The 20000-nt window shown below is 34.7% G+C and overlaps 1 long non-coding RNA gene across 1 annotated transcript in view; it reads right to left on the bottom strand.

The window, feature by feature from the left end:
- LOC149137090 (uncharacterized) overlaps positions 1-2283 on the bottom strand; it is a 42280-nt gene extending 39997 nt beyond the window's left edge. Inside the window, exon 1 of the long non-coding RNA XR_016237900.1 lies at positions 2249-2283. This is a non-coding gene — a long non-coding RNA (uncharacterized LOC149137090). The remainder of the gene's footprint in view (positions 1-2248) is intronic.
- Positions 2284-20000: the final 17717 nt, after the last annotated feature.

Genomic DNA, 20000 nt, shown 5'->3' with positions numbered 1-20000 from the left:
GCATTCAAGTATAATTAAAGAAATTATTAAGGACGGTCGTTGAGTGTACTAGCACAATCTAACCAGTTAGCTCCCCATGCTTTATTTCCTTTAATTGTATTTTGTTTTAATTATTGTGAGTTTTATTGTATTTTTTTATTTCTCTGCAAATATGTGTATATCCATAAATGAGTATGTGAATATGTATGTGTCTATGTATGTATGTATGTAGGTAGGTAGGTAGGTAGGTAGGTAGGAAGGGCGTGAGGTATATATATATATATATATATATATATATATATATATATATATATGTGTGTGTGTGTGTGTGTGTGTGTGTGTGTGTGTGTGTGTGTGTGTGTGTGTGTGTGTGTGTGTGTGTGTGTGTGTATAAATATAAAGAGAGAGAGAGAGACTGGAAGATAGATAGATAGATAGGTTTGAATGAATGCATTTGTATGTATATGTGTGCGCGTGGGTGTTACTAAGACTGAAGCTGACTGGTTGTTCAAGAGGATTGCGTGATAGTGGTGGTCCTGTTCGGGATGCGCGTAGGATATCAAAACGATTCTGCTCACGGTAGTTTAATAATGCGTGTTTGGGTGGAAAGCAGCTAATATATCTGGTTGTCTAAAGCCAAAGTGGTTATGTGGTGAACGAGAACATACACTTTCCTATTTAGTAGTAACCTCATCGACTTCGTCAAGTTTCACTTGAAAAGGAATTTGTGACAGAATAGGAAGGTGCTAATATCGAGGGAATTTATTGAAAGGTGAGTAAAAGTTGCTAAAATAACAAGAGTGATTGGGACCGTTCTAAGTCTGCATCTATTATTCACAGAACAATAATTGAAGAACGGAATCTGATTGTAGATCTAAATCTTTTTGTACAAGAAGTACTGCTTCATCCCCAACCTTGATTAACTGTATACCATGTATTTCATGCTTTTCTTATCTATCCTCATTGGAGACGATTACATCATCCCCAGTTCAGTACTGGAGAACGATGTAATCCTTACGTCAAAATTTGAAACTATCATCATCGTCATCATTATCATTGTCGTCGTCATCATCATTATCATCATCACGTCACCATTACTATCATCATCATCAACATCATCATCACCTTTCACCATCATCGTCATAACCTTCACAACATCAGTGGGGGGGATGTGTATAAGAAAATTATATGTTGCTTATGCCTTTCTTACAGACGCGAGTGAATCAAAATGGATTATAACTTAGAATCAAAACCAAATTTCGTGATCTCAGTTGCCTCACATTATGCATGGCTCATCACCAGCACCAATGCACAGCACACAACTTTCTCACCAATTTCCAGTAACAGACAAGCTTCTTGGCGAGCTATACATTCCATTCCTGTAGCATATGGCTTATCAGTACGAGCACGTGTATATGTATAAATGTGTGTGTGTGTGTGTGTGTGTGTGTGTGTGTGTGTGTGTGTGTGTGTGTGTGTGTGTGTGTGTGTGTGTGCATATATATATATATTTGTTTTGCAAGATTTTTATTGGCTAAACTGGCAATACGACCATCCCAAATACAACAACACACACACATATATATATATATATATATATATATATATATATATATATATATATATATATATATATACATACATATACACACACACACACACACACACCTTGTCTGAAGATATTATGCAAATTGTTTTTTTTTTATTAATAAAATGAATGTATATGTACATAGTATAATACAGTTCTATATTTAAGAGATGAGGAATTATGTACATTATTTACAATTGATAGATATTTGTCCTCATCTTGTTTGTTGTTAGTATCTCCTTCGAGTAAAACCACCAATAGAAGAGAATATGACTAAGAACTGCATGTACACCATCCCATGCAGCTGTGGTAGGTTATACAAAGGCGAAACATTTCGACCCCTCAAAATAAGGGTAGAGGAACATCGCAAACCTGTAACACGGGGAGATATTGATAAATCGGGTATAGCTGATCATGAATGGAAAAATGGAGAGTACCTCCCCCTGTGGGATGAAGTTAAAATAATAGACAGCGAACACCACTGGAAAATACGAAAACTAAAAGAAGTATCACATATGCAAGGACACAACAATCTCCTAAGCAGACCGAGTGCAAATATGAACAGCATATGGGAACCGGTATTAAGCAAGGATAGGAGACTATTAGATTATAAGTCCGAAAATTCACTCCATTATTGCCCACGGGCATATGGCGTAGTGGTTAAGAGTGCAAGCTACTTACCCCAAGATTCCGAGTTCGATTCCAGGCAGTGATCTAAAAAATAATAATAATAATAATAATAATAATAATAATAACAACAACAACAACAACAGAAATGAAAACTAGGTTCGAAATTTCCTCAAGAAGGTATATCAGCCGAAACCTTGTGTTAACAACAAACAAGATGAGGACAAATATCCGTCAATTGTAAATAATGTACATAAGAAGTTGAAATTTTAGGATGTTAGTACAAATGCTCTTTCTTCATAGTGGCTAAAATTTGACATACATCTGATCTCTTTTTTTATGAGTAGTTGAGAATTTACTGAAATTGGCTGTCTGAAGTTATTATGCAAATGTTGGAAATTATATTTTTACAATGTTAATAATACGTTTTTGTTATTTTCCAGGTCATAATATAATCAGAAAGACGTAAAAAGAAAGATACTAACTACAGCGTCTGAAAAGCAGAAAATAACTAAGCTTTTATGTGATGGCATGACCTCTTTGAACATTTTGAAGCAGTCTGGCAGAGATCATTGAACAATCAAGAAAACAATTGAAGATATAACAAAGAACAGGAAACGAAAGACTGGAAAGGGGTTCAAGAATTTGTCCACGAGAGATAACCGTCAGCTGAAACGCATTGTCGCTAAAACCCCACTACTCAGTAGTGATAAGGTATTTAATATGGCTGGGATTGTTGGAGTAAAGAGAGGCATAAGGTGTAGAATCCTTCACGACATTGGTTCTGCGAAAAAATCTCCTCACCAGCTTCCTATATCTCCAACTAATATTGATAAACATCTAAAGTGAGCAAGAATGTACTTAAAAACAGGTTTCAGAAACATCATATTCACTGACGAATCGTGTGTCACATTAGATGGTCCAAATGGATGGGCTAAAGGACGGCTTCTGTCAAGCTCAAGATGCTCCTATGGCGAGAAGACGGCAACAAGGAGGTGGTGGTGTAATGATATGGGTTGGTATTGTTAATAGAACCAAAATTGGAGCATTTAAAGTTGACGAAAGTGTAAAACTCAACAGTACTAATCATTGTGAATTCTTGGATCAAAGTTTCTTTGAACGGTACAAGCGTCAGCCTCACAGTTTCACGATAAAATATATGTTTATACATGACAATGCTCCATCACATGCTTCTCGCCTAACTCGTGAGTTTCTTGAGCGCAAACGATTTGCCCTGACTGGTACCCAATAGAAAACCTCTGGTCAATCGCCAAATAGAAACTCTATGAAGGAGGCAAACAGTACAACAGTAAGGCAGAACTGTAGGATGCTGTACAAAGTATTACAGCTGCAGTTTTGCCAGGTCAAATCGGAAAACTAACAAACTCGATGGACAACAGATTAGTAACGTTGATTGAAAAGAAAGGTCGTTATATCAAAATGTAAATTGTTTCAACTATCTATTAAAACATTGTTCTTTGAATTAGAAAAAGTTCATGATGGGTTCATATATTTTAATTGTCCTGATACGCAGAGCAAATAACAATTCCAACATTTGCATAATAAGTTCAGACAGCCAGTTTCAGTAAATTCTCAATAACTCACGAAAAACAGATTAGATGTGTGTCAAATTATAGCCACAAATTAAGAAAGAGCATTTGTACCAACATCCTAAAATTCCAGCTTCCTATGTACATGTACATTCATTTTATCAACAAAGAAACCGATTTGCATAATATCTTCAGACAAGGTGTATATATATATATATATCTGCGCGAGTGTATATCGATGAGTTTGCGTATGCATGTAACTGTGCGTGTGTGTGTGCGCACGTGTGTGCCTGTGTGTGACAGTGTCATCTCAGTTCATCCAAGCTTTGACCAATGCAGCGACATCAGTTAGAGAACCAACATGTGTTCCTTCCCTCGTTCAGCTGACATGTGGTTTCGATTTTGTTTCAATAACTAACATACAGACACACACAGTAACGTACATATAAAGTATTATATATTTACATATAAAATGTAACACGTATAATATATTATATATATTAACAATATATACAACATTATAAGTTAATTGTATTATATAATACTCCTTACTTTATGTATGTAATAAATGCATACATGCATACATATCATATATACATACATACACACACAAACACATACACGTATATACAATACATACATGCATGTGTGAACACACAAACACATACACGTATATATAATACATACATGCATGTATGTAAATTTATGTATAAGAGCATGAGTGGATATATATATATATATATATATATATATATATATATATATATATATATATATATATATATATTCACACTCACACACACATAATTATATATATATATATATAATAGCTTGATATAGCAGATAGGTGATATCATCTATTCTATATGCATATGATTTCATTCTGTATGCTTAAATAACTGTTTTAATATTTATTATACATTTAAAATACGCGCGCCATTAAAATTTTTCTAATAACACCTTTGTTTTGTTGTTTTTCGTTCGTAAATGAGCCGATGAGTTGCGTACCAAGTGTGTAAGTGTGTGTGTGTGTGTGTGTGTGTGTATGTGTGTGTGTGTGTGTGTGTGTGTGTGTGTGTGTGTGTGTGTGTGTGTGTGTGTGTGTGTGTGTGTGTGTGTGTGTGTGTGTGTGTGCGCGCGCACATGTTAGAGTTTCTCTCTGAATGCTTGGGAAGGTGTCTATTTACGTCCATGCACATCGGAAGTAGACCGATGGAAAACGTTCTGGCCTCAAATGTTATCGACTAAAAAGAAAACTTTGCGATAATGACCGTCTGCACGGCTGTTGTTAAATAAGTGGGAAAAAATAAGAGTATTGTATACAGCTATGCTCAAGAGCGTGTTTGAGTGTGAAATTCTAACGATTTTCGGGACGATAACTGACAAGGAATAAGCACACCCATATCTTGTGCATTTTCCGTTCGTTCCTGTGTCGTGATACTCATTCATGTTTGAAACTTAATGTAATGTTACTCACCCATATTTTTGTCCTTTTACGTAGTAGTATGTATTCTTTTACTTGTTTCAGTCATTAGACTGCGGCCATGCTGGAGCACCGCATCGAAGTTTAGTCGAATGAATCGTCTACAGTACTTTTTTTTCTCATTTTTGAAGCCTGGTTACTTATTCTATCGGTTCATTTGCCGAAACGCTAGGTTACGTGGACGTAAACATACCAACGTCGGTTGTCAAGCAGTGGTGGGTGACAAACAGACAGACAGTCAGACACACACACATATATATATATATATATATATATATATATATATATATATATATGTGCGTGTGTATATATATATATATATATATATATATATATATATATATATATATATATATATATATATAATTGTTAAACAGGACGTTAAACATTAAGGCAAAGCAAACATCTCAAGTCATATACAATATTATTATAGGAAGAAATTCAAGATCTTACAGCTGTTTCTGGGATATTCCCGAGTATGGAATATTCCATCATCAGAGACAAATCGGGGGGGGGGGGGAGTATGGAAAATGAGAATGGTATATATTAAGAACATGACAACATTGAAGAAGAGAGTAAAAGAATAAGGGGATGGAAAGAGGGAAGTAAAAAGAAGCATAAAATTTCACAGTTCAACTTTTTTCCGAAGTTATAGAAACCAGAGCATCAGTCCTTAGGTGCAATCCTGCGTAGATCCATTAGTGTAAGTCTTTAAGTGCAATCCTGATTATATCCATGTGGGTTAAAGTTTTCATAGAGTAGACATCCAGTGGAGGCGCAATGGCCCAGTGGTTAGAGCAGCGGACTCGCGGTCATAGGATCGCGATTTCGATTCCCAGACCGGGCGTTGTGAGTGTTTATTGAGCGAAAACACCTAAAAGCTCCACAAGGCTCCGGCAGGGGATGGTGGCGAACCCTGCTGTACTCTTCCACCACTACTTTCTGTCACTCTTACTTCCTGTTTCTGTTGTGCCTGTAATTCAAAGGGCCAGTCTTGTCACACTCTGTGTCACGCTGAATATCCCCGAGAACTACGTTAAAGGTACACGTGTTTGTGGTGTGCTCAGCCACTTGCACGTTAATTTCACGAGCAGGCTGTTCTGTTGATCGGATCAACTGGAACCCTCGTCGTCGTAAGCGACGGAGTGACAACATAGTCGACATCCCAAGAAAAAGACGCGAGCATATCAACGTTCAATAACATAATGGTAGCGGAAGTAGCTATTAAGTGGTAAAAGTAAAGAAAAGAAAAGAAATCGAGAGGTAGATAGAGTGAGGTGGGGGGATTTTAAGGAATATCCTATAGCCAATACTATAGCTGTTCGATAACTGTAGGCGCACAGCCTCTGCACAATGCCTTTTGAGGGGAACAGAGGGTGTGTGCTGATGCCTTTTCTTCAGAAATCTGTTTTCCCTGTTAGTATAAAATGAGTCCGCAGATCCACGTTTGGTATTTTTCGTCTTCTGGGTTCTTGCTGGTTTTGTGTGGGTGATTACTCTGTTAGTTAAGCTGATAAGGCTTAAGATAGGCAAAGTTGTAGTTTGTTCCATTTTCTTCAAACCAGCAGATGTCATTTGTATAGAATTTACAGACAATCTGGGCTCTGTCAGTTCCTGTCCTTGTCTTTGTATGTTTCCCCTTTTGATATTCCAAGTCTCTGTTTTTGTTCTTGTTTTTAATGTTGGGCTTGAGGATGTCAGCACTTTTTACCATTCTTCAGCTGTCCACCTATTTCCCGATCTCTGATATTTATTTGCATTTCTATTTTGACCCTTTTCATTCCTGCTCTTGCTGCTTTCAGTGCCGTTTTCGGGATGGGTAGTGTTTGAACTTGCTTTCTCAACGTTGTCAGGTTGATCTTTCTGAGCTTCAGCAGAACACGGATCGTTGTCTGCTTCTTTCATTATTCTGAAGATATGGCTTGACAAGTACGTATAAACTCGTATGTTTCCGTTTGATTTTTGCCGTAGTCCTATGGAAACTATAGCTTTTTAGGATTAGGTCATTCTGCGATGATCCTTCAGCCATGATCTACGTTTGAAAAAAGGGACGAAGCGTCTAGATTTGCCAATTTCGACGCATCTTTTGCATTTTGTTTGCTGGTGTGCATGTATAGACGTTTATGTATGTACACTTAAGTGTACATATATATATTCATGTATTTATGTTTATTTATTTATGTATATCTATATATGTCAAAGTATGTACGCATATACATATATATGTGAGTTTCTATGATTTTTCTATGTTTTTTATATGTTTATATTTGTATATTGTAAATTAACTCCATGAACTTTGTAAATCTATGAAGAGGCCTAGAGAACCATACATGTACCTCTATTTTCATCCATTTCATCTATCAATTACTCCAGTTTACTGGAGTTATATAGATAGAATGAGGTATGCCACCACTAGGCTGAAACAGCTGTAAGACATTGTCCCTTCTTTGGTCACTAGATGTCCTTTTTAATTTTTATTACTGATATGACATATGTCATATGTGTTTGTATATTGTTTTTATTGTCCTGTCCTCTTAGTTGAAAATAAACAGGCAAATTGAGATAATACAATGTCTGCAAGTTGATGAGTACCACATATTCCCCTCTATTTTCTTATCGCTATATAAATTAAGGGTAAAATTTCCTTTTACCCGCATCCGTTTATTGCATTCGGTAAAAACACTAGTGTCATAGTAATTGGGTATCCTTCCGGCAGTATATTGGATAGATATTATCCCTTAGTGGGTTGGATTCAAAACCCCTAACTTTCTTGGATTATATATATATATATATATATATATATATATATATATATATATATATATATATATATATATATATATATATATGATTTCGAACAACACTATCGCTTGAATGTTTTGTTAAATATGAGCAGCATGGATAAGGTTTTTCAGACTGCTAGAGACACACAGACACACACATATTTCACATACCCCCCTTTGCATGCACACACATATATGCACACAGAGTTGAAACGTTATTTGATTTATTTTTTCAATGTACACTTTTCATCATCCCACTACCAAGTATGACATCACTCCTTCCTTCCTTATTCATCTATCACCCCTTCCTTTCTCATTCATAAACACCAGAGTAATATTATAGTAGATTATCTCGGTAACCATGGGAGCTATTCCACTCAGCCGTTTGACCGTGAATCCCAAGACAAGAAAGAATCGCCCATGTCAAATTTATATATATATATATATTACGTACATATATACATGAACACACACACACCTATATTTATAGTATATATATATTGTTGTCATTTACTTCGTACCAGCAGAACACTGACCTCTACCAACCCAAGGCCCACGGTAATTCAATGTCTAATACCTCTAAGTAGGATGAGGTTACTTCCGAATTTTCATAAAGTACAGGTCTGAATGAGGACGTTAATTCACAGTGAAATGTAACATTCATAAGTAGACCAAGTGTTGAAAATGACTACATTCTCCTTGCTCTGACCGATTTCTGTACAAGAGAGAAAAGCAGAACAGCTTTTGAGTCCTATTTATGTAGCCATCACATGACTGAGATGATCTATTCTTTGATTTGACCAATAAGCTGTTGGAAAATGTTAAATGAATAAAACTACACCTAGTTCCATGAAATACTTGCAACCTCGTGTGATTGCATTATAACAGATTTCTTTTTGGAGTTAACATTATATTTTGGTGTCGAGTTGTGAATGTAAGCAAAAGTGATGTGTGTGTATATATATATATATATATACACACATATATGTTTTTGTATTGATGCGTATATTTGAGGTGGGTATGTGTAAACTTGCTTGTAGAAGTGAGAATGGGTTTATAGGTGTAGATAGATAATAGATAGATAGATAGATAGATAGATAGATAGATAGATAGATAGATAGATAGATATGCTAGTTAAGAAATTTTAGCTTTTCGATTTATGTAATTTTTTCAGTAGGATGAGAAAGAAGAGAGAAAAGGTAGATTATGAAAAGAAAGAAAGAAAGAAAGAAAGAAAGAAAGAAAGAAAGAAAGAAAGAAAGAAAGTAAGAAAGAAAGAAAGTATGGTTTTCAGAAGGAAAATGGAATTGATTTCAAATCTTAGCGCGTGCAATTCTGATTGACACTGTAGTTTTTTTTTTTTTTTCTAAAGCATATAATCAGAATTCTGTAAGAATCTCAAGTATTCACCGCCTTGGGAAACTACACAAATGCTTACGTAATTTTCCAAGGAAAATGGCTGCTTCTACACACACATGTATATGCATGCAAGTATGTATCTTTGTTTGTCTATCTACATATACACACGCAAACACACGAACAAACAGACATATATATACTATATATATCTATATATATAAAGATGAGAATGTGTGTCTATCTGTTTGTCTGTCTGTGTGAATCCCTAAAACTTGAAAACTACGCAACCAATTTCATTCAAATTTTACACATGCAATACTTAGGGTCCATGTAGTGTTTTAGGTCAAAAACGTTTTTTACTTTTTGCCTAGTGCGAGCCCAGCGCAATATCACATCTCCTCCACTATTGCAGTATTACGTGTAAAAAGTGAAATAATAACATCTCTCTATTGTAATGTCAGATATTTTCACTTTAACAGTTTCACTTTAATACTGAAATTATTACAGTGAAACTATTATCTCACATATATACAAGCATACATATATACATACTTACATATATATAATATATATATGTTATGTGTATATATATATATGTATGTATACATCTACACAAATATATATATATATATATATATATATATATATATTGTGTATATATATACATACATATGTATATATATATATATATATATATATATATATATATATATATATATATATATATATATATATATATATATAAAACAATTCAACTTCTCTGGTTGACATTAAGACACCCACCCCCAATAGGGGTATTAACTCCAACATTTTAGAGCTCCATTACCCTCCATTTTTCAGGAGCAAAATCCTTTTAACAGGTTCCATAAGACAGGAACTTTGTAATCTACGTATAAAGATCATTAGTATGGGATACATGTGTCATAATTAGAATTTTTTACGGTGTGTAAAGGGGGAAAGAACACTCATCTGCAATTTTGATGAAATTCGAATCACAGATATTCCAGTTCATTAGAGAAAATATAACAGAAAAGTCTAATCCTTCCATTGCATGTAACACGGGCAACGCCGAGTATCTCTGCTAGTGTAAATATATATATATAATACACATATACATATACTACATATATATATATATATATATATATATATATGTATATATATATATATATATATATATATATATATATATATATATATATATATATATATATATATATATATATATAGATAGATATATATATATATATATATAAATCAGTAAATAGTGGGGTTGTGTTAACCGCACGTGGAGAAATAATAGGAAAATGAAAAAAGCCAGAATGCTGAACTGGAAGCATATTTTAATAAAGGTTTCTTCTAACCGGTTTTCATTGCGAAAAAGCAAATTATCAAGAAGAAGGAGAATGAAAATGTTTTTTTACAAAGAAGTACAAAATGAAGAAAATAATATATAAAACAATAATATATAAAAACATAAATATACCCATACATTATATTGTCTTTGAGCTTTTGTAGTTCAATAGTAGTTCATGTATAAACTGGTAGGAAAAATAAGGATGCATGAGAGTTGAGAGTTTTGTTAGGTTTTTAAAAAAGGGTTAAAAGTTTGTGTTAAGCAGGAAATGTGGTGTCAAAAACACTATATGAAACCTCACGCCATAAATTTGGACACCTTTTCCACATCTTTTTAATGGATAACTGGAAAAGATATTTGGATGATTGTTTCATCATATGGAAGGAACCCTATGAAAAACTTCTAGAATTCAAATCCATACTTAATAACATACATCCCAGCATTCAATTCACTATGGAATTCAGCAAACATCATCTCCCTTTTCTTGATCTCTTAATTATAAAAACACCTAATAACCAAATCACAACCGACATCTACCACAAACCTACAGACTCACAACAATACCTCCTTTTTAGCTCATGCCACCCAAAACACACCAAGATAAATATCCCCTTTAATTTAGCTAAAAGAATTTGCACCATTGTCTCTGACCCAACCACTCGAGAAATACGCCTACAAGATCTCAAAAAAACACTGTTACAACGCCAATATCCCTCCACACTCATAGATCTTGGAATAAAACGTGCCAAGGAACTTGACAAAAACACACTAAAAACCAACCAACATAATAACACACCCAACCCCAAAATACTTCCATACATCTCCACCCATAACCACAAAAACATCGAAGCATACACCACAATTAAACAAAACCTCCCCTTACTCACCACAGACCCGAAAATGAACAATATCATTAATACACACAAAGTCCTTAAATGCAAAAGGCAACACAAATCTTTGAAAACATTATTAACCAATTCCAAACTACATACACCACTTCCACCCCCATCAGTTAAAAAATGTGCACGCCCTAATTGTGGCACCTGCCCCTACCTACTTGAAGGCTCTGAATTTACCTTCAAACGAGGAACAAAGTTTAAAATTAAAACCAATTTCTCTTGTTCCTCTGGTAACCTAATTTATGTCCTCACTTGCGCAGGTTGCCAAAACTTCTATATCGGACAGACGAGCCTCCCATTGCGTAGAAGAGTAGCTGTCCATAAGGAACAAATAAACCTCCCTCAATACCGCCAAATTCCATTCAGTGGCCACATAGATTCTTGCGCCAGAAACAAAAACCCTAAATTCATTATATTCCCTTTCTATCAATGTAAAGACAGAATCTCCACACAAGAAAGAATCAACAAGGAGAATCTTTTCATAGAGAAATTCCAACCATTTCTTAAGACACACACCCCTCAGTGACCTTATTTCTCTATGAACAGACACAAACTTCCTGTTGAAAAAGAGTTCATAACTCCAACTAAAAACACTTGTCTCCCCTTACACACACTTCCTGTTTTGACACCACATTTCCTGCTTAACACAAACTTTTAACCCTTTTTTTTAAACCTAACAAAACTCTCAACTCTCATGCATCCTTATTTTTCCTACCAGTTTATACATGAACTACTATTGAACTACAAAGGCTCAAAGACAATATAATGTATGGGTATATTTATTTTTTATATATTATTGTTTTATATATTATTTTCTTCATTTTGTACTTCTTTGTAAAAAAACATTTTCATTCTCCTTCTTCTTGATAATTTGCTTTTTCGCAATGAAAACCGGTTAGAAGAAATCTTTATTAAAATATGCTTCCAGTTCAGCATTCTGGCTTTTTTTCATTTTCCTGTATATATATATAGATAGATAGATAGATAGATAGATAGATAGATAGATAGATAGATAGATAGATATACACGTATATTTATATATATTATGTATATATATTTATATATATATATATATATATATATATATATATATATATATATATATATATATATGGGGGGGGTGATGCTGACAACTAGATTTCGAACAATACTATCACTTGAATGTTTTGTTAAACATGAGCAGCACGGATAAGGTTTTTCACCACTGCTAGAGACTTAATTTTTTGTCACAAATGTGACGATGATGGAAACCTCTTGCAGCAGGTGTTCATCCACCCTGACACAAGTATTCATTCCGTCATGGAATTTTTCAAGTGTTTTGCCTTTCTCGGATACGGCCGTCCGTAGTATATAACATATAATAAAGATGTTAAAATCAAGCGATACCCGAAACATTTGAAAGTGAGAAAAGGCCTTGCATAAAGCCAATCCTATTCTCTAAACAATTCATGAATTTGCCCAAAAAGAAACAAAATAGTCTATATTAGTAGTTCTCAACTATTTTTTGCCTATGAACCACTTTGATTCCTATTGCCCACCCCCTAGACATTCGATATTCAAAAAGATCCTATCACAGTAGGCGCAGACGTAGCCGTGTGGTAAGAAGCTTACTTTTCAACCTCATTGTTCTGGGTTCAGTTCCATTACGTGACACCTTGAGCAAGTATCTTCTCCTTGGGCCGACCAAAGCCTTGTGAGTAGATTTGATAGACGGAAACTGAAAGAAGCTCGTCGTATTCACACATACACGCACGCACACACATACACACATACGCGCACACACATACACACACACACACACACACACACACACACACACATATATATATATATATATAATTACATGAAGAATGACGAATCCTCTTAAGCGCATGTACCATCCAAGTTCCCCGGTTATATCCAGTGCTTCAGTGAAAATCCAAAGATGTTAGTTTCACATAGATGGATAAGCGTATATAAATATTGTTATTTGAGAAAAAGGAAATACTGAAAGCTACGAAACTGCTTGCTGAATACCATAGTTGAATAATACGTCATCGATATTAGTGCACAATGCACAACAGTGAGAAAAGAAATGAACGATCTAATCGAGGAAAACATAAATATTAACAAATCAAATTAAGAAATTAATAAAGTTAAAACCAATATTTAATTTATACATTGTATCTGTAACTTAAATTAAAATAACCATTCATAAGCTAGTAATCATATATTCTCGAGGTGCGTGCCTAAACTAAAGTTTTGGAAAACTATATATAATATATACTACTGTTACCTGTACATAAAACCTTATATTCATATTAACCAATTAATTTATACGTTGATATTAATACGATATCTATTAAGAGTTATTTAATTGTTTTTGTTAGAGATGTAGGCATCTTAATCGTGAGAAACCACCCGATTCAAGTTCCAGCAGCCTTACAATTATACCTAATTTATTCTTTAAATTACATCTAATGGTAGTTTCTGAAAACATATTTACGGGTGTGAACACATGAAAAACCAGTCTCCCTCTTCTCCTTCAGGAGCCGACACCTTGAATATCAGATTTGAAAATGTTCCCCCATACAGAGAAAACAAAAGGGGTTTCCAACTTTATAGGCACTAACCTGGCTTACGATCTCCCACTCTGCAGAAAAGCTTTTATTCTTGTCTTTTAATTCCAAAATAGATTCACTTAGGCTGGTACAGGATGATTTGTTTCTATTATTAAAGGTGTAAATGTGATTTGAGATGCATTTTTTTATGTCAAGCAACACGTTGGAATGTAGCTCCTTTCTAACAAATTCTCTCCTCTGACTAAATACCCAATTTACGATATTCAATATGAAAATTTAAATTAATTTTATTTTAGAAAGTTAAAGAAGTGATTTTAAATTCTCAATCGCAGGATAATGCTAATAATATAACCTGAACAGGATTAATTATCCCTATGTTGCAGAAAAAAGTGTAGATGGTTAGTCATGAGACGCGAATTCACACCTCCGTGTTTACGCGTCGCGGTGCTCTGACCGATTGAGCTAAACTCCACCACAACAGATTCTTCTGCAAATTTAAGATTTATAGAAATCTCGCTTTATGAGACGCTAGCATATGTTAAATGCAAATTACAATAAACGTAAACAAACAAACGAAGTTTGCTTTTAGAAAGTTAAAGAAGTGATTTTAAATTCTCAATCGCTATAGTATTAGCATTATCCTGCGATTGAGAATTTAAAATCACTTCTTTAACTTTCTAAAAGCAAACTTCGTTTGTTTGTTTACGTTTATCGTAATTTGAATTTAACAATTTTATTTTATTTTATTTCTCAAATTGAATTAATTGGGTATGGAAACAGCTGTAGGTGTAAAGAGTTTGAAATTATAATGAATGGAATTTGTTCAAATTAATTGATGTCTATATATTAATTTCTGCATTTGCTTTTCTCATATAAGAATATATATATATATGTATTCATGTCACCGCTTGAAAACCGGTGTTGGTGTGTTTATGTTCCTGTAACCTAGCGGTTCGGCAAAAGAGTATGATAGAATAAGTACTTGGCCTAAAAATAAGTCTTGGGATCGATTTGTTTGACTAAAACCTTTGAGGGCGTGCTCCAGCATGGCCACAGTCAAATCACTGGAACAAGTAAAAGAATACTTATATAATTACATATTATTAGGAATTGTATTAAAAAGTTATCAAAGTATGTCATGTATTGTAGAAGTATAAGCAATTTATTGCACATAAATTTTAACTACAGAATCTTATATGAACCCACAAGGGCCATATCGACCCCGGTTGAGAACTACTGGTCTGTGACAGTGTACACAAATGAAGTTGCAAGTGTTACATCAAAGTTTTTCTTTCCTTAGAGATATGTCTAAACAAAGAGCAAAGGCTCTCTTGACTCCCAGCCACTGGATAACCATCGACAGTCCTGTGTTCCTCCACTTTGGCAGGTTTTGTTTGTTATCCTGCAGGGTGTACATACATACTATACATACATGTATGTGTGTGTGTGTGTGTGTGTGTGTGTGTGTGTGTGTGTGAGTGTGTGTGTGTGTGTGTGTGTGTGTGAGTGTGTGTGTGTGTGTGTGTGTGTGTGTGTGTGTGTACACACTCACACGCGTGCACACAAACAGGTAGACATACAGACACATTTGCACGCCATGTCTGTGAGTTTTAGTGACGAAGTTAAATAACGTAATCTTCTGAATTACTGAAAATAACACAGCGGCAATAATAGTTTGAAACAAATGAAAATAGTGTAATAAAATTGGCAATCTTCGAAACATATGAGTTATTGGCTAAAACTACACTGGAAAGTTCATTTGTAAAAAGTTTGTTAAAGGTGCTAGTTTCTACTTTTGTTAAATATTACTCATTAATAATAACAGAAAATTAACGCTTCAAAGCAGGTGATGATCTCTTGTTAATACGTGCAATTATTTCTGTCTACCTGTACGTGTGTTAATTCACCTACATTATGAGTTGTGCTGTGCTTCTAATTGTTTCATTGTGCTTCTAATTGTTTCATTGTGCTTCTAATTGTTTCATTGGGGTCATTGTGAACATATCTAGACTTTGTTTCACGACAAGGTGTGGCGAAAATAATACAACGAAGAAAGGTTCCCACACACAGAAAAATATCTTTATTAAAAGGTTACACTAAGGCGGCAAGTTGGTAGAATAGTTAGCACGCCGAAAAATAATGCTCGGCGGAATTGCGTCAGACTTTATATTCAAGGTTCAAATTCTGTTGAGATCGACTTTGTCTTTTATCCTTTCAGAGTTGATAAAATAAGAGCCACTCGATTACTGAGGTCGAGATAATCGACTTCTCGACCTCAAAATTGTTTGTGCGTATGCAAAATTGCTGTCATTCACACACTCACACACACACATACACACGCACGCACACACTCACGCACGCACGCACGCGCACATGCACAAAAAGCATTCAGTTTGCAGGATCGTTAGAGCGTCGGAAAGAACATGCTTAGATTTCCGACAGTCCACCCCACTTGGTTGATATTTTTTTCCTCGACTACCGAAAACATGAAAGGTATTGTTGAATGTTGATCTCGGTGGGATTTGATCTCAGCGAGATTTAATCTCAATGCATTCAAAATCAGAACAAATACCATGTGGTATTCAGTCTGAAACTCTAATGACTGCTCATCCACCTCCTTAATTATTCAGTACGAAACAAACCAACTAAATATGGTCCTAGAGATCTTACAATATTTACACTTGTTGAAATGCTTAGCGGTATTTCGTCTCTCTTTACGTTCTGAGTTCAACTTACGTCGAGGTTGACTTTACCTTTCATCCTTTCGGTGTCGATAAATTAAGTACCAGTTGCGTAATATGGTCGATCTAATCGACTGGCCCCCTCCCCAAAAATGTTGGGCTTTGTGCCTAGAGTAGAAAAGAATATTTACACTTGTTATTTTACCTATTGACAGGCTATCCTTGTTGAATCCTACTTATCATAATACTATATTTCAATGCCAATCTTTGCTCCGAATTAGGAAATGCAATGCAGTTTAAAGAATTCTGTAATAATGATTTTAAATTTTGGCACAAGGCCAGCAATGTCGAGGGAGGAGAAAGTCGTTTAAATTGAACCCTGTACTCAACTGGTACATATTTTATCGACCCGGATGAAAGGCAACGTTGACCTCGGCGTAATTTAAACTCAGAACGTAAAGACAGGCGAAATGCCGCTAGGTGTTTTGCCCAGTGTAACGATTGTACCAGCTAACGATTGTACCAGTTCGCCGCCTTTAAAGTTACAAATATTACAACAAAATATCTAGTGAATGAAAGTGTGTTCGTAAGCTTTATTTATGCACACGAAACTACGTGATATGTCGTAAATATCTCAAACTCAAAAGTCCATTAAAATCCCACAAAATCACACAGCTCATAATCTTCCATGCTAAATTAACCTTTCTAATCCACAGAATTAATAGTGTTGTACAGACCCTTTCATCCCCGCTGTTCGTAATTATAGGTTACACATTGTCTGATAATTCATATCTCACAGATATTCGCCTTCTTTACCGCCCAATGCATTCGAAATTCCAAATTTCTTGAATTATTTACCATTAACATCAGCTTTTATTTCTTTCCATGAATTAACGTAGCATTCACAGATCAGAGCCTGTGAGTGAACTTCCGTACTGCTTTCTTCCGTATATGATTTTCTCCATCATTTATCCTCGTTCCATTTTCATCATATTCTTAAAGATCTTATGGATACCAACGTCTGTTGCTCGCAATTCAGCAGGAATTACCACTCTCGCAACGTTTTTGATAAGACATTTTCAACGACTCTCCTCAAAAGGTGACCTGATACTATCACAGATGAGCAAGCAATTTTCCTTCTTCAGCCCAATATGAATGCATTCTAAACTTCCTTTATGTATTTTAAATATCTACTATCATCCATCTGGTTGCACATGTATAATTTCTTTTGAAAATTTAAATCAAAACTTTAATTTAGTACCATCTGCCGTTCAAGAAGGAAATAAACTAAATTTGCTTTCCTTATGAACATAGTTTCCACCAGTATTTTTTTCTCCCTTATTTAGTTTATAGTCTGTGCTTATGATACATTAAGAATAAGCGGTGTTTCGTGCACGTCTTCAAGTTGGGATTGTGATCAGACCTCAAGGTTTGGTCACAATCCCAACTTGATATGATAGATGATATTTGCTCCCGTACAACACATGCATTCTACAGATTTGACTTTAAGATTTTTCATTTTGTGAGAAAATACCTCCCAGAAAAAAAACACGAAGTGTAGACTGTGAGCCAAATTTCAGGTATTTAAGGAAACCACCTGAAACGTACGTCTCAGATGCTGACCTTTCCCTACATTATATGTATCTATCTAATTTTTCATCTCTCTAATCACAGCTACAGAACAAATGAGTTGGAAATGTGGCACAGCATTTTGTATATTAAGTTTTATAAATAGATATATAAAGTGGTCTAAACTATATACTTTTAATATCTGAGAATAATAATAATAATAATTATGATGATGAGGAGAAGAAGAAGAAGAAGAAGAAGAAGAAGAAGAAGAAGAAGAAGAAGAAGAAGAAGAAGAAGAAGAAGAAGAAGAAGAAGAAGAAGAAGAAGAAGAAGAAGAAGAAGAAGAAGAATTGATACTGATGAGCAGGAGGATAATCATCATCATCATTATCATGTACATGCTGATGGAAATTGCCTCCGAGAACAGCTTTCCTTTACATGGCCGATTATGAGATCTTTTAAACATTCTACATGGTTAATGTTACTAATACATCAACTTATGTCTATAAAGACTCGATAGACGAAGAAAAGTTACTATAGATATAACTACACATCTCTCATTTGCTGAGTTGCTGATCTGAATTATTAACTAAGCAAATAACCGCAAGAGGAAATGGCAAGTCTAAGAAGGAGCAATTTCCTGTTTTTCAACTAAAGAGCGACAACATAACATCAAGACACCATCAACTGGCTAACTTATAAAACAATGTCTTATATCTTTAGAAATTAGGTCACACATTTTAATAGAGGTATATCGTTAAGTAAATTAGTCCTCTCTCAGTAAGTTGTTAACACTTTTTATTAACCCCACGGTTAAATAGGGAATTGTAATGATTTGTTCTATTGGAAAACTGCTTGCAAATTTATTTGAATCTGGACTGCGTAATCCACAGGAATCGCCTATTATAAGTAGAACGCTGGAGTCACCATATGTAACGGTTGTAGGTGTGATTGTAATTAGTTATAAGATTGGGTAAGGCTGCGTGTGGCAGTTGGACATGTATTAAAATGAATTGACAAAGGATAAAATAGTTTATACCAATCTTAAATTTTATATAACCCTTACAGGTTTAATCGAGTGCATTGATCATTCATCGCTGGTTATTATGTCGATCTCGAAGTGATGAGAGAAAACTCGACGCTAGTGGTATTTGAATATGAAAAGTGTAAAGGAATTCAATAATAATGATTTTCAAATTTTGTCACAAGGCCGGCAATTTCGGGGAAGCGGATAAGTCGATCACATCGATACCTGCATTCAACTGGTACTTATTGTATCAACCCTGAAAGGATGAAAGGTAAAGTCGATCTCATCGGAATTTGAACTGAGAGCGTGAAGATGGGCGTAATACTACTAAGCATGCTAACGATTTTGTCAAGTCACCGACTTCAAAGTATTCTACAATAATAGTTTCAAATTTTGGCGCAAGGCCAGCAGTGTTTGAGGAAAGGAAGAAGTCGATTACATAGACCGCAATACTTGACTGGTACTTATTTTAACGACTTGAAAGGATGAAAAATAAAGTTAACCTCGACGGAATTTTGAACTCAGAACGTAAAG

Source organism: Octopus bimaculoides, chromosome 2 (genome assembly GCF_046866305.1).
Source record: "Octopus bimaculoides isolate indiv1 chromosome 2, ASM4686630v1, whole genome shotgun sequence".
NCBI classification, from domain to species: domain Eukaryota; kingdom Metazoa; phylum Mollusca; class Cephalopoda; order Octopoda; family Octopodidae; genus Octopus; species Octopus bimaculoides.
The sequence above is the reverse complement of the archived record's forward strand: the minus strand, read 5'-3'. Positions and strand labels throughout refer to the sequence as shown.